The following is a 22,298-nucleotide window of genomic DNA, read 5'->3' as shown; positions in this document are numbered from 1 at the left end:
ATTAGGAATTCGTTTCCTTTACTTGGGGGCGGCATGGTGGTGCAGTGGTTAGCACTGTTAGCTAGCACGGTTAGCACTCTAGGACCTGGGTTCGAGTCTGGGTCACATGTGTGTGGAGTTTTCATGTTCTCCCCATGTCGTCGTGGGGTTTCCTCCGGGTACTCCGGTTTCCTCCCACAGTCCAAAAACATGCTGAGGCTGGAGTTACTGAATTGCCCGTAGGTGTGCATGCGTGAGTGAATGGTGTGTCCTGCGATGAGCTGGCCCCCCATCCTGGGTTGTTCCCTGCCTCTTGCCCATTGCCGAACCCCCCCCGCGACCCAGTTGGATAAGCAGTTTGGAATATGGATGGATGGATATGGATGGATAGATTTCCTTTACTCATTTATTAACCATCACCTTCATGTTACTATATGCCTATGAAGGCCTTGTAAAAGGCCTTGGCAAAGTGGCAGATGTTTTTGTTGAATGTCGTAGCTATTTAAATGGTATTCTGTTTTGTGCATAGTACATTTATGATATGAATATGATATACATATGGAATTCCTAATATTTGAATAGTATATTTTATATTTTGGTACTTCGTTCTGATACCACGGTTCTGTTGTGTCTCTGAGAATTCCACCTAAGCAACTCAAATTAGTAATCATAATATTACATTTTTACAAAATACAAAATATTTTTGCCATTTCAAATAGACACAACGTCTCGATAAATGTTTCCTTCAGTTTTTGCCATTGAAACACTATAGGTAAGTGAGTAATTTATGGAAGTAAATTAATGACAAAAGTCGTTGATGAAAAAAACACGTTGAATTACACTTGCGTCCCCTTACTACCCGTCCGCACCCGCGAATCCTGACAATTATACACTGATGACGATATGAATGTTCATAAACACGACGCGGTATTTCGCGGCCCAGCCCTGTCTGATGCCGTTTCATCTTCACCGTCTTTTCCTTAATTAATTGGGCATATGATACTTTCAAAAAGTGCTATTAAGGTCCCTTCTGGTGACATCGCAGACCCATCAGTCTCCAAGTCGAGTACTATCCCATCCCAACTACCTAGCTGGCCAGCTTGCAAGCTAGCGGACCTTGTGGGTGCCCGCAAGATAAGTTTGGCGATAATTAATGCAGCTAGCGAATTACTTGCATAAAAAGCCTATTATTTGGGGGTGCAATAAGTTATCGGATTGACCAGTAAACGACAAGAAACAACACAATCAACAAAAATCTGCTGCCAAGTCAATCAGTACTTGTATTTCCCGCTTGCTCCATTTTGACAGCAGTTAGATGAACTCTATCCTGCTAGTCCCGGATGTATAGAGTGGAATTTCGGACCGTATTTTAAACCACTGAAATTCTGGCAGCTTATTTGAAAATAACGGGACTGAATGTTGTAAAGCGCAAATAAGACGACTAAATAATACTGCTTGAATAATAAAGATGCGAATAAAACGCATGGAATATTTTCAACTGAATTTCTTTTTAAATTTATTTTGAGGCGAAATTAAATGAACTGAATTCATGTGGTTGAATTATAAACATGCACTTTAAAATACGTATGTTTTGGAACTGAATTTTGGAAGCCGAATATTTTTGTACTGAATATTTAAGCCGTGAAATTACAATTGAAATGTTTTCAGTTGAAATGTTCAATGTTTAAATGTATACACATATTAAATTACAGTCCCCAAAATTTCAAAGCATCATTAATGCGATGCTTTTTTTATGTGACAAGTGTAATTCAACGTGTTTTTTTTTTTTTCATCAGCGACTTTTGTCATTAATTTACTTCCATATTAATTGGTTTGATGCATCAAGCTATTAAACCGTTAGTGTTTACTTCACTAAGCCAAAACAGATACATTTCATGCATGGTACATTTAATGTAATTATGATGTCTTATTTCAGTGCTGTATCATTACAATACTATGATAAACATTATGTAAAACATTATTAAATATAAGCTTATTACCTTAGTATAGCACATTTTAAAATGTCTTATTACCGTGGTACAGTACAAAAAGCATAACTGATTACCTTTGTATTTTAACTGAAGATACACTGTAATGCTATGTAGTTTTCAATGGTATATGGCTGATCAAATTATAATGGTTTTACTATAACTATTGATGGTAAAAACATAGTACCATGTTGTACTCTGTATGAAAAGAAACTGTGATGACTTTAAAATCCAATCTCTATTAATCAGTGATTGTACCTGAAAACGCTGAATGCCTAATTGGGCTTAATATTTGAATTTTGAAACTTTTGGTCTATGAAGGGAATTTTAAGAGATTGTGATAGTATGTATGCCTCTCCCACCCTTCCTCTCCAAGGCTTCAAAAGGCCCATAGTGATGAAAGGATGCATTTCTTCAAGAAAAAAAACACTCTTTTAAATTCATAAGATTGAAGTGGCCTGCTTGAATCCACTCCATTGCATAATAGTAAATGGTTGTAGCTGTAGACTCTCTCTCCTTACAAATGACTGGATGCTGTCTAGCTGGGGATGCATGACTGATTCCTGATAAGGTAAGGGCTGAGGAATTGATGTGCCGCAGAGAAACAAGTATATAAACGTAAAAAATAATATTTGCTCTTTTTGCTTGTGTACTTCCTACATAAACAGGCCTTATGCAGGGAATATTTGTAGTATCAGTACACAAATAATAATATTGGCTTGAGCAAGATTGGAGTTCTGTCCATCATTTACCAGCCGAATGGTACTATATGTCAGTGTTTGCCAGTTACATCCCAAGTGTAAAGGCTTCATCTCTACTCTGTGTTTTGGTGCTTACTGATCGTTTGGCAACTGGAGGGTTGCAGGATCGAGCCTCGGTTCCTCCTAACCCCATCGAAATGTCCTTGAGCAAGACACTGAACCCCAAATTGCTCCCATTGAGCAGGTTGGTGCCTTGCTTGGCAGCCTCCACCACCGTTGTATGAATGTGTATGTGGATGGTTGAATGTGAGGCATGAATTGTAAAGCGCTTTGAGTGCTTGTACGAGTAGAAAAGCGCTATATAAATGCAATCCATCTATCAAGACAGTAACACATTGTTGTATGTGGTCATTTGAGATGAACAGTCCTCTAGTGATCCATGCAGACAAGGCCACATGGAAATCAAGTTTTGAGCAGTATTATGGTTAAACACTGAGAGAATTTTGGCCGTTATCATTTCTGAAGCATTGTGTTGTTCCTTTGAGTCCATTCACTGAACTTATAAAAATGATATTCATCAAAAATCAGTCTAAGAATACATAAAATTTATTAAATCTGTCAGGCAGTGCTTTTGTTACAGCTTATGTCCTGTACAAATTTTATCGTCAAATATTTTGCGAAATTATCTTTACGGTGTGCTGTACAGGCAGATAAGATATAGTTTTTAGGCCTTTGTAAAAATGGGGAGTTAAAACTAATTTAGCTGCATTTGTGTATGCCATTGGAGAGTGGATTTACAATGAACTTTTTTCAGACTTTTTTTTACATATTAGGTAGATATTGTGATGAAGTTCAATGGTGTACATCACAACTTTGTAAGGAGATAGTAAATGAAAAGGGAGTACAAGTGGGTTTTTTAGAAGGGGTTTGCTGGGTCAAAAGCACTATGGAGAGAAGGAGAAGAAGTTGTATGAGATTCATGGCACTATTACTGGATTGGTAGCACTGTTGTCACACACGTGCGGGGTTGACCCCTTCCTTTGTGTGTATGGAGTTTGTATGTTCCTTCCCAACGTCCAAAAACATCCAGGCTAACCAGTGTCTCTCTCTATTGCCTGTAGTGAGAGTGGATGTGTCTGCTTTGCAATAGACAGGCATCCTCCAGAGTCTCTCCTTGTGCCCTGTGCTGTCTGGCATAGACACTCGACTCTCCATAACACTATACCGAATAGGTGGTTAGCAAATGGATAACATGCATGCTCTTAACCATTCATTGGTAATTTTGTGCTCTGTGAGTCCAGTACGGCGGCAGTTCTAGGTGCATATGCACTTCATATTGTGGGTCTCCAATTCCCACCTGAGAGTCAAAGCCGGTAAGAGGGCGGATTATATCGCTCCATCCTCAAGCAGTCCTGAAACTCATCTTGGAGAAGCTGCTGGGTGGTGGTGGAGCAGTGGGGAGCTCCAGCCATGCTTCCTGTCCATCACAATCGGCTACATACCCTGATCTTTTGCTCTTAGCAATTATGTTCCCACTCGGCAACTGGCAGCATAATTTATTGTTAATTTGGCCTTAGTAAAGAGAATCTGAGCCATGTTTCACTCAAGTACGGGCATTTTAATTGAGGGAGGGAATAAAAATCCACTGATGCTTTTCCCCTGATGCCGTTACATTTTTAACCAGGGAATTGTTACTGCTGACCCCTTGTGACTTGTATATTATCAAGATTAGAATTAATTTTCTTCATACCCAAATGTGGTGCAAACAAATTTTAAAATTGTACAGTACACAAATGGAATATCCTGAAAAATGGAATATCGTCATATAGTAAAATCCCATTATAGTGGACTTTTAATGGAATATCGTCTATAACGGACGAGGTCCTCTGGTCCCGGCTGTGCGCCTTTAAGAACATGCAGAAAAAGCATCGGATATAGCGGACTCGCATATAACGGAATTTCACTTATAACAGACAAACAATTTGGTCCCCAGGGCCACTTTTAGCTGTAGTTTTGTTGTATTGCTCATTGGACATGGCAGCGGAGAGACAGATTTCTCACTGTATTGGCAGACATGCGTTCTTGATTGTCTGAGTGGTTTATTATAATCACACAGATTATCCATAAGCATAATATACATCCTCCTGGGTAAGTATTGACTGGGGAATGAAAACAGGATGGGAGATAATGTGTGGTTGGGAGCACCTACAATGCACTTAAGTATCGAGCATATCTGGTAAGATTTTAAGGGTCTGGGCTCCTTGCTTTCCTTAAGGTACCGTATATCCATAAGGATGCATTATGCTTTTTGCAGTTTTGTACAGTACAAAGAGTCCCCTCTAATGAGTACCCGTAAATCTCGGTTACCAGTTAAAATTGAGCCAAGCCAGACACTCTCTCAAACTTTCTCTCTTGTGCCTTACACCCCCAGCCCCTACCCCCGCCCCCCCTAAGATGCACGCATCCTTCTGGGCCTTGGGACTCTCGGGTCAATGTGAGTGCTAACTTTTTCCACAGGACGCGCAGAGCCTCCGGGCAGTCTTTATCTCTGTCTGCATCCTTGTGAGGTGTCTTGTTCTGCCTGCTGTGGGTTGTGCGGGGAAGCTCCTAATCACTGCTCAGCAGTGCCGGTGTTGGAGTGCCGCCCGTTACTCTGTGGTGTGGAATTACTGTGCGGCTCTGGCCCTGCAAACCTGTTTCTGAAATGTGGTGGAAACGGTTTCCTTCACACCCCATCATGATTGCCTGCTAATGCCATCCATCCATTCATCCATGCTTTTTTCATAACTCACTGCTTATCTAGTACAGAGTTTTGGTGAGCCTTGGGGCCCATTCCAGGAAACCAAGGGCTTAGTTTGTCAACCAACTCTAGTGGACTGCGTAAACGCAGTTTGGCCTGTAATGGGCCGCTGCACGGACGTGGAACCAATGGGGAAAATTCCTGGTCGGAAATTTTACCGAGAGGAATCCCCCCTCAGGACCGGCAACATGATAAAAGATAAATAGTCAGGCTTTGTGGTTGGAAAAGGTGAGAAGCTCAGAAATCTAGGGTCAGCTGGATTCACCCTTAACAGTGCTGCTTTTTTGTGTCCTCTGTGGTGCTTGCCAATAAATCTTAATACCCCTTTTAACTATCATTGCTATATGAACATGCGCAATATCACGAAAGACTGCCTGAATCGCGATGAATAAGAAAAAACATTTTATTTACCGTATTTTTCTGACCATAAGATGCACTTTTCTCCCCCAAAAGTGGGGAGAAAAAGTCATTGCGTCTTATGGCAGCTAATTCAGCGCCTGGGGGGGGGGGGGGGGGGGGAGAGCTTGGGGGCGGTACCTTGCTCAGGGTACCTCAGTGGTGCCTTGCTGGTCGGGGATTCGACCCTGCAAGTACTTCCCTAATCTTTAAGCCACCACTGCCCACCATGAACTTTGGATATGCATTATACAGCACGTCGGGCCAAGGGTTTAAAACTGTGATGAGGATAGTTTCCGAAAATTCATGCCGTTCTCCTTGTGTGACAGGCGTTCTCACCAAAAGAAATGCTGTGTTCCTCGTGTGCCAGTTATGCTCACCATTCAGAAGTGGCCCAAAGTGACTGTGGATACACCCACAAACAACCATGTGAAACCCAAGGAAAACTTGACATTCCTGGTGCGAAAAAATATTGATTCCGCTGCTGTGCTATAAGTGAATTACCTTCCTATTTCATGGTCAGAGATTGTTTACAGAAATATCGTATTATTAGGGGTCCAAGCAGCCTTAACTGCAGAATTCCTTTTTTTTTTTTTTCCTCTTACTTGAATGGTTTTATTTTTATGGCTTTATTTAACTTAAGTTGCAGCTTTTGTGATAATTGTTTTATGCTTGATTAGTACTCTGCTAATTTAACCATTGTGATAATGGGACTTCCAGGAAACATTATTACCTTACTTAAGTTAAAAAAGTGCTCAAACTTTTTGCAAACGTAGTGTACTTACAATGGTTATGTAAAAATACAATCAGTTCATCCTAAGTCATATTGTCATCTCAGTGTTTAATGATGTTATTGCACATTGCAGATTTTCCTGATACAGCACAGGCCTAGTGCTCAGCTATGAAGTGGTTCCTGGTTATTTGCAAGTTTATCTGACCTATTTATCGCAACCAAGAAAGAACCAAGCAAAGCAGCACACTTAGAATATGCTAAAGAACATGTGAACAAACCTACTGATTTTTGGAATAAGAATGTTGAATTATTTGGTCACAATTCACACAGATACATCTGGCGAGGGAAAAAACTGCCTATGAGGAGAACACCATACCCACAGTCAAACATGGTGGAGGCTCGATGATGTTTTGGGGGTGTTTGTCTGCATCGTGCACTGGAGCTCTGCAGGTAGAATGAATGCAGGTCAATAGTCTCCTACCATCAGTCAAAAAGCTAAAAATGAAGAAAGAGGTAGTGGATCCCACAAGAAGGCAACGATCCAAAGCACAAAGCAAGTCAACTCAGGAATGGTTTAAGAAGAATAAGGCAAAAGTTTTACCATGGCCATCCCAGTCTCCAGATTTGAATATAATGGAAAACTTGTCAATTTAGATTTGAAGAAGGCCATGCATAGTAGACGGCCAAGGAATCTAGAACACTTAGAACAAATATGCCAGGAAGGCATATGCATGACAATTTAAAATGAAACCTTAGATGATCCAAAAGGTGCTAAGAGGTTACCCAAAGAGATTGGAGGAGGTTATAAAGGCAGAGGGTGGACCTACAAAGTATTAGAGAACAGGGGATGCAAACTTTTGGACTGATATTATATTATTTCACTATCACTTTATTTTTATGTACTCTTTGGCCATTTTTTGTTACTTTTGGTGTTGAAGGACTCTTTTTGTAAAAACATACAGTGCATTAAAAATAGTGTTGATGAAAATACATTTTTTATTTTAGTTTTGGCATTTCAAACTGAGGAGATGCAAACATTTGCACTCGACTAATATTCCCATAGCATCTAATAATGACAGCATACCCTATTTGCAATTTAACTTTGGTCGATTTGCTTATAATGTGCTTTGCTTGAATTTACTTATAATTTGCGGTAGATGTTAATGGAAATACAGCTTCTGAGAATTGTTTGCGGGAATATACGGTTGTGGTGTGGAGGATCGCCCACACGCCTCCGCTGCCTTAAAGGGCACTCTGCCTATGTGTGCTCCCATATGGGAGCTCAGCTCCCCCAGTTGTGCTCAGAAACCAGAAACCCTGCTACTGGCATTGGGGTAGCAGGCTGATCATTTCTCATCCTCCAGTCTGTTCTCAGGATCACATGACCAAAAGAAAGCAAAAGATAAAAGTGAAGTATGGCATATTTATTATCTTGGAGCCATGTAGTAGATGGGGAGTATATGTATTGCACAGTGAATGAAAACTCACATGTGATTTCACATTAATGCCTGCAAGTGCAACTCTGTGGGATGACAGTTTCTTTTGGCAGTACTTTTAATAGGTACTTTTAAAACAACAATATTAATACGACTACTTTTTAATAGTGTTATTTGGCTTGAAGACCACTTGAATCTGCTGAATCTAGACCCAATCTCTCTGCTATCCATTGAATACTACTGAAGCCTTCCAAGCTGTGGGCACCGATGGGTAGACCATTCTGGCCCATTACTGCTCGTCATACAACAGACATCGTATCCAGTTGATGAAATATAAGATAAAGACATATTCTATTACATGAACATGGTGTGGAGCAGGGGTGTCCAGACTTTTCCAGAATGAGAAGCACCTAAGAAAAAAAAAGTGTCCAGCTGTCCTTCCTGTTATGATTACCATATATCTTCACATAGTAGCCGTGGCCTTTATTTACCATGTCTGGGGACTTTTGGTTAGGAGGTTCAGTATTCAGTTACCTAGGGAGGTGTTGCAACGAGGTGATGGTGTTGAATGCTGAGCTGAAGTCGATGAACAACATTCTGACGTATGTGCTATTTTCTTCAGATCTGAAAGGGAGAGGTGGATAATGGTTGAAATAGCATCCTCAGTAGAGTGGTCTAGGCTATAGGCAAACTGCAGTCGGTTGTGTGGTGGGAAGTCCAGCTTTCATGTGCCTAATGACCAGCTGCTAAAAGTGTCACGATATAACGGTATTGATAACTGATTTTCAAAAAAATGAAATCTCTTGCATTAAATATACACACATAATAATATTGTACATAATCCAGCGCCAGTAACTGAGTCACACTCTAACAAAGTTGGTGGTGGTCTTCCATCCATCCATTTTCCAAACCGCTTATCCTACTGGGTTGCGGGGGATCCGGAGCCTATCCCGGAAGCAATGGGCACGAGGCAGGGAACAACCCAGGATGGGGGGCCAGCCCATCGCAGGGCACACTCAGACACCATTCACACACACATGCACTCCTATGGGCAATTTAGTAACTCCAATTAGCCTCAGCATGTTTTTGGACTGGGGGGGGGGGAACCGGGGTACCCGGAGGAAACCCCACAACGACATGGGGAGAACATGCAAACTCCATACACATGTAACCCAGGCAGAGACTCGAACCCGGGTCCCAGAGATGTGAGGCAACACAGGTAGTGGTCTTTCTCCTTAAATTCTGGTTTCCACCAGTGCTTAATTTGTAAACCCTGGGGTACTGGACCTCATAAAGAGCAGAGACCAACTGTGACCATTAGATGAGGAGGTGGAACACACTCGGTTTGAATGGTGTCATATGCATAGCGACAGTATGCTATTATTTAAACGTAGAAATGCATTATTTTCTATCTACTCCTGTTAATGTAACTAGCAGGGTACAGCTTTCAGTTTAGTCAAAAGTACATGTTTTCTACATATGCATGGTACAGTTATTCTGTTTTAAATCAAAAGGCAGATAAGTCAAACAATATTGTTTACACTTACAGCAAACTACAGTGGTCTCTTTATTGTTTAGGGAGAACTGGTGCTAATGATTCCACTGACCTGAAAAAAATATTCTTTGCTTGTCATAAGTGTTCACACTGGTCTGTTTCCAGTCTTTGAATCAATACTACTACCTAAATATCACATTGGTTAAATATGTCTTCATATGCATAACAAGATATTTTGGACAATTCTATGCTTCCGATTTTGTGGGAACAGTCTGGGGAAGGCCATATTGTGTTCCTACATGACTCTGCCCTATTGCACAAAGTAAGGTCACATGGTGTATGAGTTCGTTGTGGAAGAGCTTGATTGGCCTGCACAGAGCCTTTATCTGAACCCCATCAAACACCTTTGGGATGAACTAGAACAGAGATTGAGAGCCAGGCCTTCACGCCCCAACGCCAGTGCCTGACCTCACAAATGCTCTTCTGGATGAATGGGCAAGAATTCCTGCAGTCACACTCCAAAACCTTGTTTAAAGCTTTCCCAGAGCAGTGGCAGCTGTTATCAACATGGAGTTGCAGTTATGTCTGTGGATTTCGGATGAGATGTCATAAACGTTCTTGTAGGTGTAATGGCTAGGCGTCCCACTGCATTTATCTATATAGTGTATCAGTGGAGACATCTGCCAGTTGGTCTTGCACACTCCCTGACCACACAGCCAAAAATATTGCCTGGTCCAGCAGCCTTACGTGGGTTTACTTTGGACAGAGTTTTCCCACACATCAGCTGTACACAGATACAGTGTCTGATCATTGAAGGGAGGGATGGTCTTCCTTGCAGGGGTGTCATTCAGTGCCTCAAACCATACATGGAAGTTATTCAGCTTATCTGGACTGGAAGCATCACTGCTCCAAACTTGTGGTTGAGGCTTGTAGTCAATGAGAACCCTGCCACATGTGCTGTGTGTCTGTGTTCTGGAAGTGGCTATGGATTTTCTGTCCATATGCATGCTTTACTTCCTTTAGTTTTGGGGTAAACTAGAAAGCACCGTTATCATACATGCATGCAACCATGTGTGTGCTTTGCATAAGATGCATGAAGAACTTGATTTTATCTTAAACTGTGAAAAGGAAGTGGTCTGTCTTTTAGTCTTCTGCATGTTTCTTTCACCTGGCATACCAGTAAGGTGTCTGGTGAATTTGAAGGATTATACCTGTATGAAAATGAATTCAGTCCAAAAACAAATTCATAAGAACCGTAACTTAAAATGAAGGTAAGACCTGATGAGCAGAGCCGGGATTTGGGAGATTGCCATTTAACAGCTTTCATTTGAGCTTCATTGAAAACTACACAATATGTATATGTGCCTGCATGTGGCAACAGGGGGCGCCCTTCATAAATCCCCTTCCTCCTTGTGAGTTGCATTTATTGCTGTAATTGTTGTGTTTTTTTTTTTTTTTTTTTTTAAATAAAGCACCATAAAGCCAGACTCCCAGGCACTGCTTACATAGGGAAATGCAGTTTTGTATTAACATATTCAATCTTGCAGAAGTTTAATATTTAATGGGCTTGTCATAGATACCTCTGTGTGTTATACCATTTTAGCATGCGACCAGATGTAATCATGAAATATGGACCTGTAGGAATAACATTTTCCCCCTTTAACACTGGGGGCAGTATGTGGCTCAGTGGGCTAAGCCTCTGTGCCTGTGAGTAGAAGGTTGCTGGTTCAAGCCTAGTCTCGGCAAGTCTGCAGGTCCTTGAGGAAGGCCCTTAACACTCAGTTCCCTGGGTGCTGCAATGGGTGCTACCAATTATTATTATTGTTTCCATTTTAGTTAAACACTTTTCTCGGATATTGCAGTTTTTGCCATTCTTTATCACTTAGTTTTTTTTGGAAGGTTTTACTTGGGCCTGAAACAACTTTCTTATGGAGCAGCTACTCCTCTTTTACTCCAAGGAAGGATGTGAACCTGGTACACGGCATGGAGATGACATGAAATCCAACACCGAACAGACCTACTTTGGAGAGGATTGCGGAGGTTAAGACGCATCTCTTCGACCAAATATCAGATACTTTCTGTCGATCAGTCTGTTGTCATCTTGTGGTCTTGGAGAATCCGAGCAGTTTTTTTCCTCCTCCTTTACAACGAAATAAGTGCTTACCTTCAATCCATATTTGGAGATGGAGATTTCCCTTAATTCCAACTAGCAATGATATTTATAGCAAGAAGTTGAAAAAGAACTTCTGCTTGGATTGTTTTGTATTTATATAATGTTGTTTGGGCACGTATTCTGTCCATGTGGGCCACCGCTAATATCTGTGCATCTGTTCCCTCTGAGCATTGGGAATGTGGTACAAAAATGTGATGAAGACTGGGAAAGAGCTTTCCTGTAGTGAGGCTTTTACTCAAGGCTAGAATTTACCCTGGTGCCCTCTCCCCGCCCCTTTCCAGATCTGCAACTGCATGACTTATGAACCTCCTGTTATGATTATATTGTCTTAAACGACTAATACATATAGTCAAAAAAGGCACTCTTAGATGGGTTTTTATGTACATGTCTTCCTTTTTACTGTGATTAACAATACAAAACATATCTTGACTTAAAATATTTCACATTCATAATGACTGTTATCTGGGGGAGGCAGCTGTTTTTTTCCAAAAGTGTGCGTTGGGTGGAACGCCAGTAGTGTAGTAGTCGGTAAGCCGTGGGAAACTGGGCTACGTAGGACAGGATTTTGGTGAAATGCAAGCTTGTTTTCCTATCCTCGGAAAGCTGGGATGGAGCCGGGCATCCGTGACTTGCATCTGCTCGATCAGGGTTAGGCTGTTGACTGGGAGTACAGTAGAGGATGGGGGATGTTCACAGCATGACAAAGAGGAAAGACGTGGTCAAAGGGTACATCTCCAGCAGTGAGCAGGCTCGCAGGCCACCTGCTCTTGCAGGCCATTCTATTCAGAAGCAGAAACCGAGGGTGTTTTGTTATGGGAACAAAACTCCTGATGGTAATCCTTAACTCGCTTATTAAAAATATATGATGGAATCACTGGTGCGCTCGGTAGCTTTGATGGATTTGACTGAAGCATCATAGTACATGCTCAACTTCAACTGCTCCCTGGAGATATTCAGCAGTATCTATGTGGGTAATATTGGATAAAAGTGCCAACTAAAGAATCATAATTCATACATACTGGTCGCTGACGGCCCCTGCTTATGGTGGGAGAATACCCGTGGGATCGTACTGATCAGTCACACTTTTTTTTTTTTTTAGATTGGCCTATGTGGTTATGTGGTACTTTGACTTGCTATGCAGGAAAGCACGGCGTATTTAAAAAAAAAAAAGCCATATGATTTCAGATTGTGCTCATGAACATGTAAAAGTGGTGTATTTACATCAGCCTGTGGATGCATGTTGTTGCAAATTTTCACAGCCTTTTGAGTTTTAATTAGGTTGCTTGTAAACTTCAAAGTTTGATGGACCTGCTAGAAAACCCTGTATAATTTTGGGCAGTAGATTACTCATGAATGGATTATCTCTGGTTATTAATTTTCCTTCACGTTCCTAAATTCAGTCACTTTAAGTGTTGCAGTGGTTTGCTGCGGCCGTCAGGTTCACCGTTCGAGAGAGACGCAAAACGGAATGTGGATCGGATGATGGCGGCCTAGTTTGAGTGTGGCTCACAGGTACAGCTTGCCGAAACGCAGGCTATGAGAGAGAGCCGGCGTGTAGTAGGACACGTTCCAGTGTCCATGGCTGTCTTAGCGTTGTTGTTTTAAAGGATTGTCCTGCAGTCTGTGTGGCAAACGGATAACAAAAACAGTGATCTGTAGGAAGCTGGGGAGGAGGGGGGATCTAGGTGCATAGCTCAGACCGCAGAAGTGTGTGTGTGTGTGTGTGTGTGTGTGTGTGTGTGTGTGTGTGTGTGTGTGTGTGTGTGTGTGTGTGTGTGTGTGTGTGAGGAATCTCATCAGCACACATCAGTCTATTTATACCTTGGAGCGGAAGACTTTGCTGGTCTCGGCCAAATCCCCATTTGACGTTCTGCCTGGCTGTTTGTGTACATTTCTGGTGCCTAATTCCCATGACATTAATCACTTCCTTCCCCTAGGGTCGTGACCTTACGATGGCTGTCCATTCATCATAGGCGGCTGTCTTGGTTATGCTGTCTCTCACGTATCCAGGAATGCCGTGTGACTTTTAAGTAAAATGTTTCTTGCATTAAGTTTCTGCCCTGCCGATGGTTTCCTCCGAAAGGTGGATTCTTAATAAAATTTTAAGTTAAGCTTGATTGTTTCTATTCATAATTTCCACATTTTAACCGTTCTTGAATTCTTTTTTAGGTGTTCTTTATACCCCCATCCATCCATTTTCTGTAACCGCTCATCCTACTCAGGGTCGCTGGGGGGACCGGAACCTATCCTGGAGGCTATGGGCACAAGGCAAGGAACAACCCAGGATGGGCACCAACCCATCACACTTCTTTAATACCAATAAAACTTTTTTTAGCATCAACTTCACATTTGAAGTAAATATTTTTAATATATTGGTGGGTTCAAAACCATTTTAGTAATCTTCTCTGCTCATTTCAAAAATTGATTATGAAAATCAACTTCATACTATTTTTATATTTCAAAATATAAAGTATTTTTATATTGGCAGAATTTTACATTTGCGATCAATAAAGTACATTCATCCGTCGTCCTATGCTAATCCGCAGTCAAAAAAAAAAATGCACAGCAGTTTCCGTAATGTTCAGAAAACTTGGAGGCAGCATATTTCCTGTCCAGCTTGCAGTGTCAGGCTCTTTGAGTGTTAAATCGATGCTTCTGTCAAATACTTCTAATGGTGGCATCATTTAAAATGTGTAGTAGGTTGTGTGGTGAAAAACGTAATAATTAGTTTGTGGTGATTTGCTTTTAGGGCTTCATCTTTAGGCTGATGTGATTCGGATGGTCTGTAATGCCATTCATCGATCTGCATATCAGTCGAACCCAATACTCCAGTTCTAATTGTACTGCACAATTGTGTGCCCACCTTCTCTTTTGCGCTGGGAAGGAAACAGAAGCTGCATGTCTGCTGACTGTCCGTCTCAGCGCAACATTCTGCTGGTTATCAGTGGTGTTATGCCATTAGTTATTGTGCTTATCTAGATGTAATGGGGCCTCTTGTGTTGAAAATGCTTCTTCTGTGTGAAATTACTTGTATTGCATCATAGGAAGTTGTGTGCAGTGCATGGTAGTGAGATACTGAAAGTGTGGTCCGCTCGGTGCCTTCATATAACCCTTAAAAGTTCCCAAAAGGCCGATCAGTAGAATTGTGTAGGTTGCCCTCACTAATTAGCACTTGTACTGTGCATAAACCAAATATAAACCTGCTTTGCTGAGTATACTGTGCGTATTCTGTGCTGAGTATATGGTAAAGAATGGCTTTTATGGATTGTATGCTAGATCTCTGCAAGATCCTAATGTCACCACCTGTGTTAGATTGACTAAACTTGTTTGGACCACATGTGTTTAATGTGAGCTGTCGCCTCGATGTCGAGTGAGTGAATGAGAAGCGGGAAAAATACCAATGTAACACTCTTGTTTATGCACAATGGTGGCCGGAAGCGTTTGTGGGCGATGCTGAGTATTTGTAAACAAGGCACTTGTCTCTTAATTGACTGTGATGCATACAGAATGGTGTCCAGTGGAATGTCCCTCTCACTTCCGTTCCGGTTGCAGTTGTCATCCTGTATAAGGTTTTGTCTATGTCTCTTTTGTGTGCTATGAAGTGGACTCAGGACTGACTGCAAAACAAAGGCATTGTCTGGCCAACAAGCAAGCCAGAAAAACCTGGGTTTTACGCCGGCCACTTCAAATGCCGCTGCCTTTTTAACTGTGAGCTAGCGCCACCTAGATTTGTTCACTGTAATTGCAGCAAACTTGCTAATACTGGCATCCTTTTGTTCGGTCACCTTTTGATTTAAGTAGAATGGTCTATATGTAACCACAGTTTACTCAATGCTAAATATATGTCTGAGGTCCTAGTGTTCTCTGCTACAATGTCTGGGTGAATGGAAGCTCTCTCTCACTTTGAATGATCACTTTGACACTATGATGATGATGATGATGATTATTATTATTATTATTATTATTATTATTATTATTATTATCATCAGGCTGTTACTATTGATTATATCTCAAATTGAGTAATTTACCAGTTAATTTGATGATTCATCGAATAATCATTTATAATGTAATATATATTTCAACTGTTACATACTTAGTCACATTTAGACACTCTGATTCATTTAATATGCACATTTTTTGACAGTGGAAGGAAACTGGAGGATCCCCTGAAAAGGCACTCACAAAGTGGCAATGTGCCACCCTGACAGGCGTGATGTGCAGTGTTAATATCGACATGGCATTTCAGGCACATGCAACCATTACATCGCAAGGACTGTGATAGTCTGCTGGTTCAAACCGTCAATAAGTTGTGCTAAAAAAAATTTACTCGGTGAAAGAAAACAAAACTTACATGACTTTCAAATTTTAATGATGGATTTTTTCGGCTATCTCCTATGTGTTAAAAAAAAATCAGTCTAAAGTTTACCACCGCTGCTTTTGAATGAGCTCTGCACAAGCTCTGAAAGTCATACTCCTTCCTGTCCCTGCCGTTGGACTCGCTCATAGATCGTGTGGCATGTTTGTGAGAAGCCAAACAAGAATTAGCTAAAGAGAACGAGAACTATATGTAGATATTCTGTATTCCATAAATTCATTATTTAGAAATATACTTAAGAACAGAAGCTTACGAATGAGAGGAGACCATTTGGCTCATCAATCTTACTAGGGGAGAATTCAGCTAATAGGTTCAAGTTGTTAAAATCTTATCTATCTCTGAATTAAAGGAACCCAAGGTTTTAACTTGCACTGCACTAATAGGAAGACTATTCCATACTCTATCTACAGGCTGTGTAAAGAAGTGCTTCCTGAAATCCAGTTTAAAATGCTCTCCCACTAATTTCCATCTATGGCCATGAGTTCGTGTTCGTTGATCTAGTAGAAGTGAGTGATTTGCCGGCCCTGCTTTGCGTCTGCTGGCACAACTCGCGGCAACGCCGCCAACTTATTTGAAAGACACTGTTGGTAGATAAGTTCTATTTAGCTGTTTAGTTAATTTTAACTCCTGAATATAGTAAACACTTCAAATGTCGCATTGCGAACTTTTTTCCAGTATCATTCAGTCCTAACATGCAGTACACTCACAAAAAAGAATTATGATTAATTGGTTATGAGTACCATGTAAAATGATGCGGCTTAGCGATTGCTAACCTTTGTTTCATGTAACGGCGATTTACTTTGACGTACGGGAATCGTAAAGAATAAATTAAGCAAAATAATTAGTCAATGTGGTGACAAAGGTAGGCTAGGCTGGGCTAATTGACAGACACACACATACTGTGTATGTGTATATATATAAAATTAGTGTGTGTGTTTGGGTAACCTAGTATTATTGGGTGAGTTCATCGAGCCGCAATGGCTCCTTTTAAGATGTAGTTGTATTGCAGTTATTCTGTGGTGATTAAGTTGTTTTGCAGTACTGACAGAAGACTGAATTTTTATTCATCTTCATTGGCAAATGCTTTTGTCCTACATTTAGTCCTTTGTCTACTATGCGTCGCCTTCCTCCTGCCTTATTGCTGAGTGATAAGGAAAATTTTAATCGATGCTTTTAATCGAGTTTGAGTAATTGTGACAGTTCTATATGATTATAGAATTTAGTTTTGATGGTTGTTTCTTCAATACACTGAATGAAAAGCTGTGAACATTTGCATTGGTCAGGCTGTTCCATCCATTTTATTAGTACAAAACATTGATAAGTCAAATCATATTTTTTTGGGCTCTTTCCATCATTCCAAGCAAAGTAATGAAAGCTCAGCCCCAACAAGGGCTCTGAATTCCTGTATTTGCTGTGGTCCAGGAGCCTGGAGGGCCCTGGCTTTGCTCCCTTGGCCTCGGTAACATCAGCCCGTGATCTGCTTCTGTCTCGCTTCCTGTCTGCACTCGGCTCCTCCCCATGCCTTCCTTTCGCTATCAGCACCAAGCTGTACAGCTGCAGCAGCTGCTCTGCTGATGGCTCCTGTCCGATCTTGTTGTGTTTGAACAGGAAATGCTGCTTTTTCTCTGCGTTCCTCCTCCTCCTCTTGCTTGTTTGTTTTCTTATTGCTCCATGTAGGTCACTCCAGTCCTCTGTGTTTTTTTCCAGCTCTCAGTTCACACATTTTGTATATCTTACCCCCATTTCTATCTAACTCTCCATTGGACTGTGATGACCACATATTTTGCAAAAGGGGAACTTTTAACAAGTTGGTCCAGTTCATGTTGGACATAACTGATTTGCTTGTCATTTTTCTTCTATTTACTTCTGAAAGGCTGTATATGGTTGCTTTTGATATAAAATTTTGAAGATGTTTAAATTCTTCATTTCCAAATGAGATTCTCTATGCTAAAATGGTTAATAGTAAGAGTTTAGGCAACATCCCGCCCTTATCTAATTGGACGCAATATCGTTACATTAAATGCACTTGTACGCAAATATCACTAAAGCCAACATATGTTCAGTGTTTGAGTGTTTCTGTGAGCTGGAAGGCACTGAGAATATTTGGACAACGTTACATTTTTCTGTTAAGTATAAGGTGGATTCTCTATACTTCCAAAGTTGTACCCTAATCAAGTGCTGCAATGATGGTCTGGTCATGGATGAACACACCCTGAGAGGTGTCAAAGGGCTTTTCAAATCATGTGAAATTAAAGTGTTCGCAATGTTACCGGATGGTGTGAATTGCAGCAATGAGGAGATTCTCTGTGAAAAGTGAAACGAGTGAGAATCTTCACTGTTTTATGGATTTCAACCTTAATTTGAGTATGTCTGAATCTCATGTAGGAAGTTGAATTGGGCCTGTATGTCTCCATCTGTTACTGTGAGATTGAAACCTTCTTAAAGTCCCTCACTCTCCCACATTGCAAATACATTTTTGCTTGTAAAAATAAATGCTTAGAAGCTCAAACAAAGTGTGACTTTTTCTGATTGAGTGTTTGAAGATGTTAAATAACATTAAAAATGATTTCGATAAAGTTTACCAAGGGGGCAAAACTGCTACGCACAAGGACAGCAGGAGGGACAAAGGTAACCTTGTCTCCAATTCCTCCACAAAAAAAGTGAATTTTCAGATTCTTGCCTTCCCATGCTGCAGACTGTGAGATGTGCTGGCCTGGATCCATTACTGGGGGATCATTTGAAGAACATTTCTGATCAATGAGACCTCCTCCAATGAGAAATGGATATGGCCAACTATATTACTGTGTTGAAATACTCACAAAGATGCTCACTCTCCCATTAAATTTTGATTATTTGAGGTTGTAGGTGGGTAGGACAGTCTTGGTTTATTGGTTTTCTTATTTTTTATTCCAAATATTCATGTGCAATATTTTGCTTTCCACGGTTCTACAAAAGGCAATTGATCTGGATGTAGGGAATGCTCCCAATGACATGGTGTCAGGATGTTTATCGTTCACCAATTAACTGGCTTGTTATTTCAAAATTGAGTGACCTGTCCGAATGGTTCCTCAGGCATCTCAACCGAGGGGGTCTAATTGACCAGAGGATTTTTCCAGAATATCCCCAAGGAAGCCATTGGGGGCTTGATGTTCTCACAGCCTGTGCTGACGTAATAGTGACTGTGATCATCTCACTGAGGTAAAGTCCGATAAAATGCAGAGTCATGTGTCCATGTCTCCTGGCCTTTGTACCAGCATAGCCACATTGATTTGTAAAGGTTTGGGGCGTGTTCAACTTCTTGAGATTCACTTCTCTAGGTTTTCTTTTTTTTAAGTTGGATGTAATGTTTTTTACTGGGTATTAAATCATCTAGTAGTTTTGATTGGAAGGTGAACATGGTGTCTTCTTGAAATTGGCATTGTCCCAGTTAGGGGTCTTATGCCAACAAAAAATGACACGTTGTTCATATGTGATGACTGACATTTTCTGGGAAGCAGGCATAAGCTATACCCAAAGGGAAAAAAAGTTATTAGGGACATCTATTAATTACTTTTAATTTTATTAAAGTGTTGTGGTTAGCAAAGATTTAGAATGGTTTCATCTACTAGTTGACTAGGTATTCTAGCCTTGAAAAGAGTTATAAACTGGCCTAATAAAGTATAAATCAGAAATAAGCCATAAAGTTAGAGTGAATATGCTGCTCAGATCATAACATCTTGTTCCTCTTAAAGTGATGAACGAGCCGTTAGGTTAGTCAGATGCTGCTCTGCTAATTTTAGAATGCGGTAGGAGTTTTAGGAGCACTAACGTGGATGAAAGTATTACTTGTAAGAAATTATCATGCTTCTACCATCGTGACTGTTGTCCTGATTATCCCTTTCCTATCCTGGGGCTTTATTTTTAAGGGGCTGTTTCTTGTCTTGGTTCTTACCTGCTATAATGTACTCCTCAACCTCTCTATCACAGATTCTGTAAAATCACTTTTCTCTCACTCTCAAATCTTTCAGGTTCTTTCTCGTTTCTTTGATAAATGGTACCAGCACTTGAGAAACTTATCTGCCTAATGCCTTTTTCTTTGATGCTCCATCTAAAATTAGATGCTCAACACGTTTCACTGCGATTATTTAAGTGGATCTGAAAGTGAGTGAGTAGATGGAACACAGTACAAAGATCCATAGAGGCAAGTTTGGGGTTTGGCAAAATCTGTAAAAGCTTCAGACCGCCTGTTTTTTTTTCTTTCTTCAAATCAACTTGCTGATTAACTTGTATCTGAAATTGGTCATGTTTGAAGCAAACCAGAACAGACCAAAAGTTAGAGTAACGTGTCGGAAATTAAACAAGAGGGCCTTTCCTTGCACAAAATGGATTCTTATCTATCCTTGTATAACACGGAGTTGCGAGGGGGCTGTGGAGCAGAATGAGGAGCATCTTTGCGAACGAGCCCCGAATTTTTTTCCCATCTGTTACTCCAATGGGTGTTGGCTTGCCATTTAGGGTTCTGCTTTGAAATGCAGCTCCCTGCATCACTTCATAATCGAGACACTTGCTCCCGTGAGAGAGCTTGGCTGTTACGCTTCATTTACGCCATGCAGATTTCCATATGCACTCTCACCACTCCAGCCCGCCTTCCAACATGTCCATAGGACACAGATGTTATTTTTGCAGTCTGTAATATTGTTTATTATTGCGGTATTTGTGCTCTCTGAGCTCTCCTGTTTTGGAGAACTTGATCCGTGAGGAACAGATTCAGTCGGCTGCTTCGTGGGATGGGGCATCTCGAGGGGGGACTCATGAAGCACTTTAAGGGTTGTCACACCAGTACTGCCCCCAATGAACAAAGCGTAACTGGAAGTAAGTCATTACTTTAATCAATCAAATACACTTTATAGTGAGACGGTAATGTTATGTTTGTTACGTTGATGTTTTTCCCCTATTCTCCATCAGTTTGGTGCTGACCTGTGGTTCGGTTGGCAGGATCTGAAAGGAAGCCCTGTTTTCTTGGTATGATCAGTACGCTGCTTTGCTGCTAAGTAGGTCTTGTCCCCTTGCAACCCCAAAGAGACAGCCGATTGTACTACTGCTGCGAGTGCCTTTGATGTCTCCGCCCAGAGATAAAACAAATGACATGTGACAAGATCAAGACAAGTTCTTAAATTCCCCCGATGTTCCCTTTGGTTTCACACCATTTGCTCACCCTCATTCCATCTGTGTTTTCCGTCAAATGTTGTGGTCTTTATCATTTGTTATCCATCAGAAGAGCTGGCACAGTGGCTTAACTGCGTAGTACCGTGACCTCATAGCTTGTGGGTTTCAATCCCTCCTACACTTTGTGTGTATGGGGAGTTTGCGTGTTCCCCCCTGGGTGGCGTGAGTTTCATTCTGCTGTCCACAGACACGTAGGTAGCATTTACGTTCTGAGCTGATGCCAAAAATCGGAATTGGGGCCAATCCAGACATTTCTTTAAATAGATTAGTGTCGGCTAACATGGCCCGATCCACAGCCCGGTCTGTTTAATTGCCCATATCCACCTGATTTACCTTAGTTGTGCAGATTGTAAGGTTCCGTCGCACAATGCAGTAAGCCTGGCTCGCAACTACACACTATCAAGATTGGAAGATAGAAGATTTAAATTGGAAACTTAAGGTAGTCCGATGGGTGCCTGCAATGTTTGCAGTGCCGTCCTTTGAGAGGAGGTAGCAACAGACAACAACTCTAATTGGGCACTTGCAGAAACATCATGAGGAAGAACACTGCAAAATCATGAAGCTTATTCCGATGGATGCAACAATGCTTGCTGTATGTGTACTGTATGTATGTTTTAACAGTTATTAAAAGGTCAGATTGGAATTGGAATCCGCAGGTATAAATATTGAATGGAGCAGATTGGGGTACCAACAAAGTGATTTGGGATGTCCCTAGCAGGTAGGCTAATTGGAATCTCAAAGTTGCCTTGTGTCTGGGTATGTGCCCTGTGTTTACCCCTGCATTTTGCCTTATAGTGGTACAGAGCTAGAAACAGTGTGTCTGTGCAGCCCACACTCTGTTACTGTATGTGTGCTCGCTCTAAGGCTAACTGCAAAATGCACTTTGGAATCGGCTGTGTACTGGTATCTTTGTGGTTTGACTAGCACCTCTTTCCAGAATCCTGCAGCACCTGTCCAGAAGCTCTACTGACTTTGTAACTACAGCAGCAACCGACTGGGAGGTGGACTGCATGGCTC

General features: G+C 41.2%; 1 protein-coding gene across 7 annotated transcripts in view; it reads left to right on the top strand.

Moving 5' to 3' along the window:
* Positions 1-22,298, top strand: part of gpat2 (glycerol-3-phosphate acyltransferase 2, mitochondrial) — a 65,496-nt gene that overhangs the window by 897 nt on the left and 42,301 nt on the right. The window contains exon 1 of one of the 7 annotated variants that reach the window (XM_048990394.1): positions 2,514-2,538. The exons of the other annotated variants lie outside the window; for them this stretch is intronic. The gene's annotated coding sequence lies outside the window, so the exon portion shown is untranslated. Of the gene's footprint in view, positions 1-2,513; positions 2,539-22,298 lie in introns of those variants that run through there. 7 annotated transcript variants of the gene reach the window in all.

This window comes from Brienomyrus brachyistius, chromosome 2, assembly GCF_023856365.1.
Source record: "Brienomyrus brachyistius isolate T26 chromosome 2, BBRACH_0.4, whole genome shotgun sequence".
NCBI lineage: Eukaryota > Metazoa > Chordata > Actinopteri > Osteoglossiformes > Mormyridae > Brienomyrus > Brienomyrus brachyistius.
This window is presented reverse-complemented; position numbering and strand designations above follow the sequence as displayed.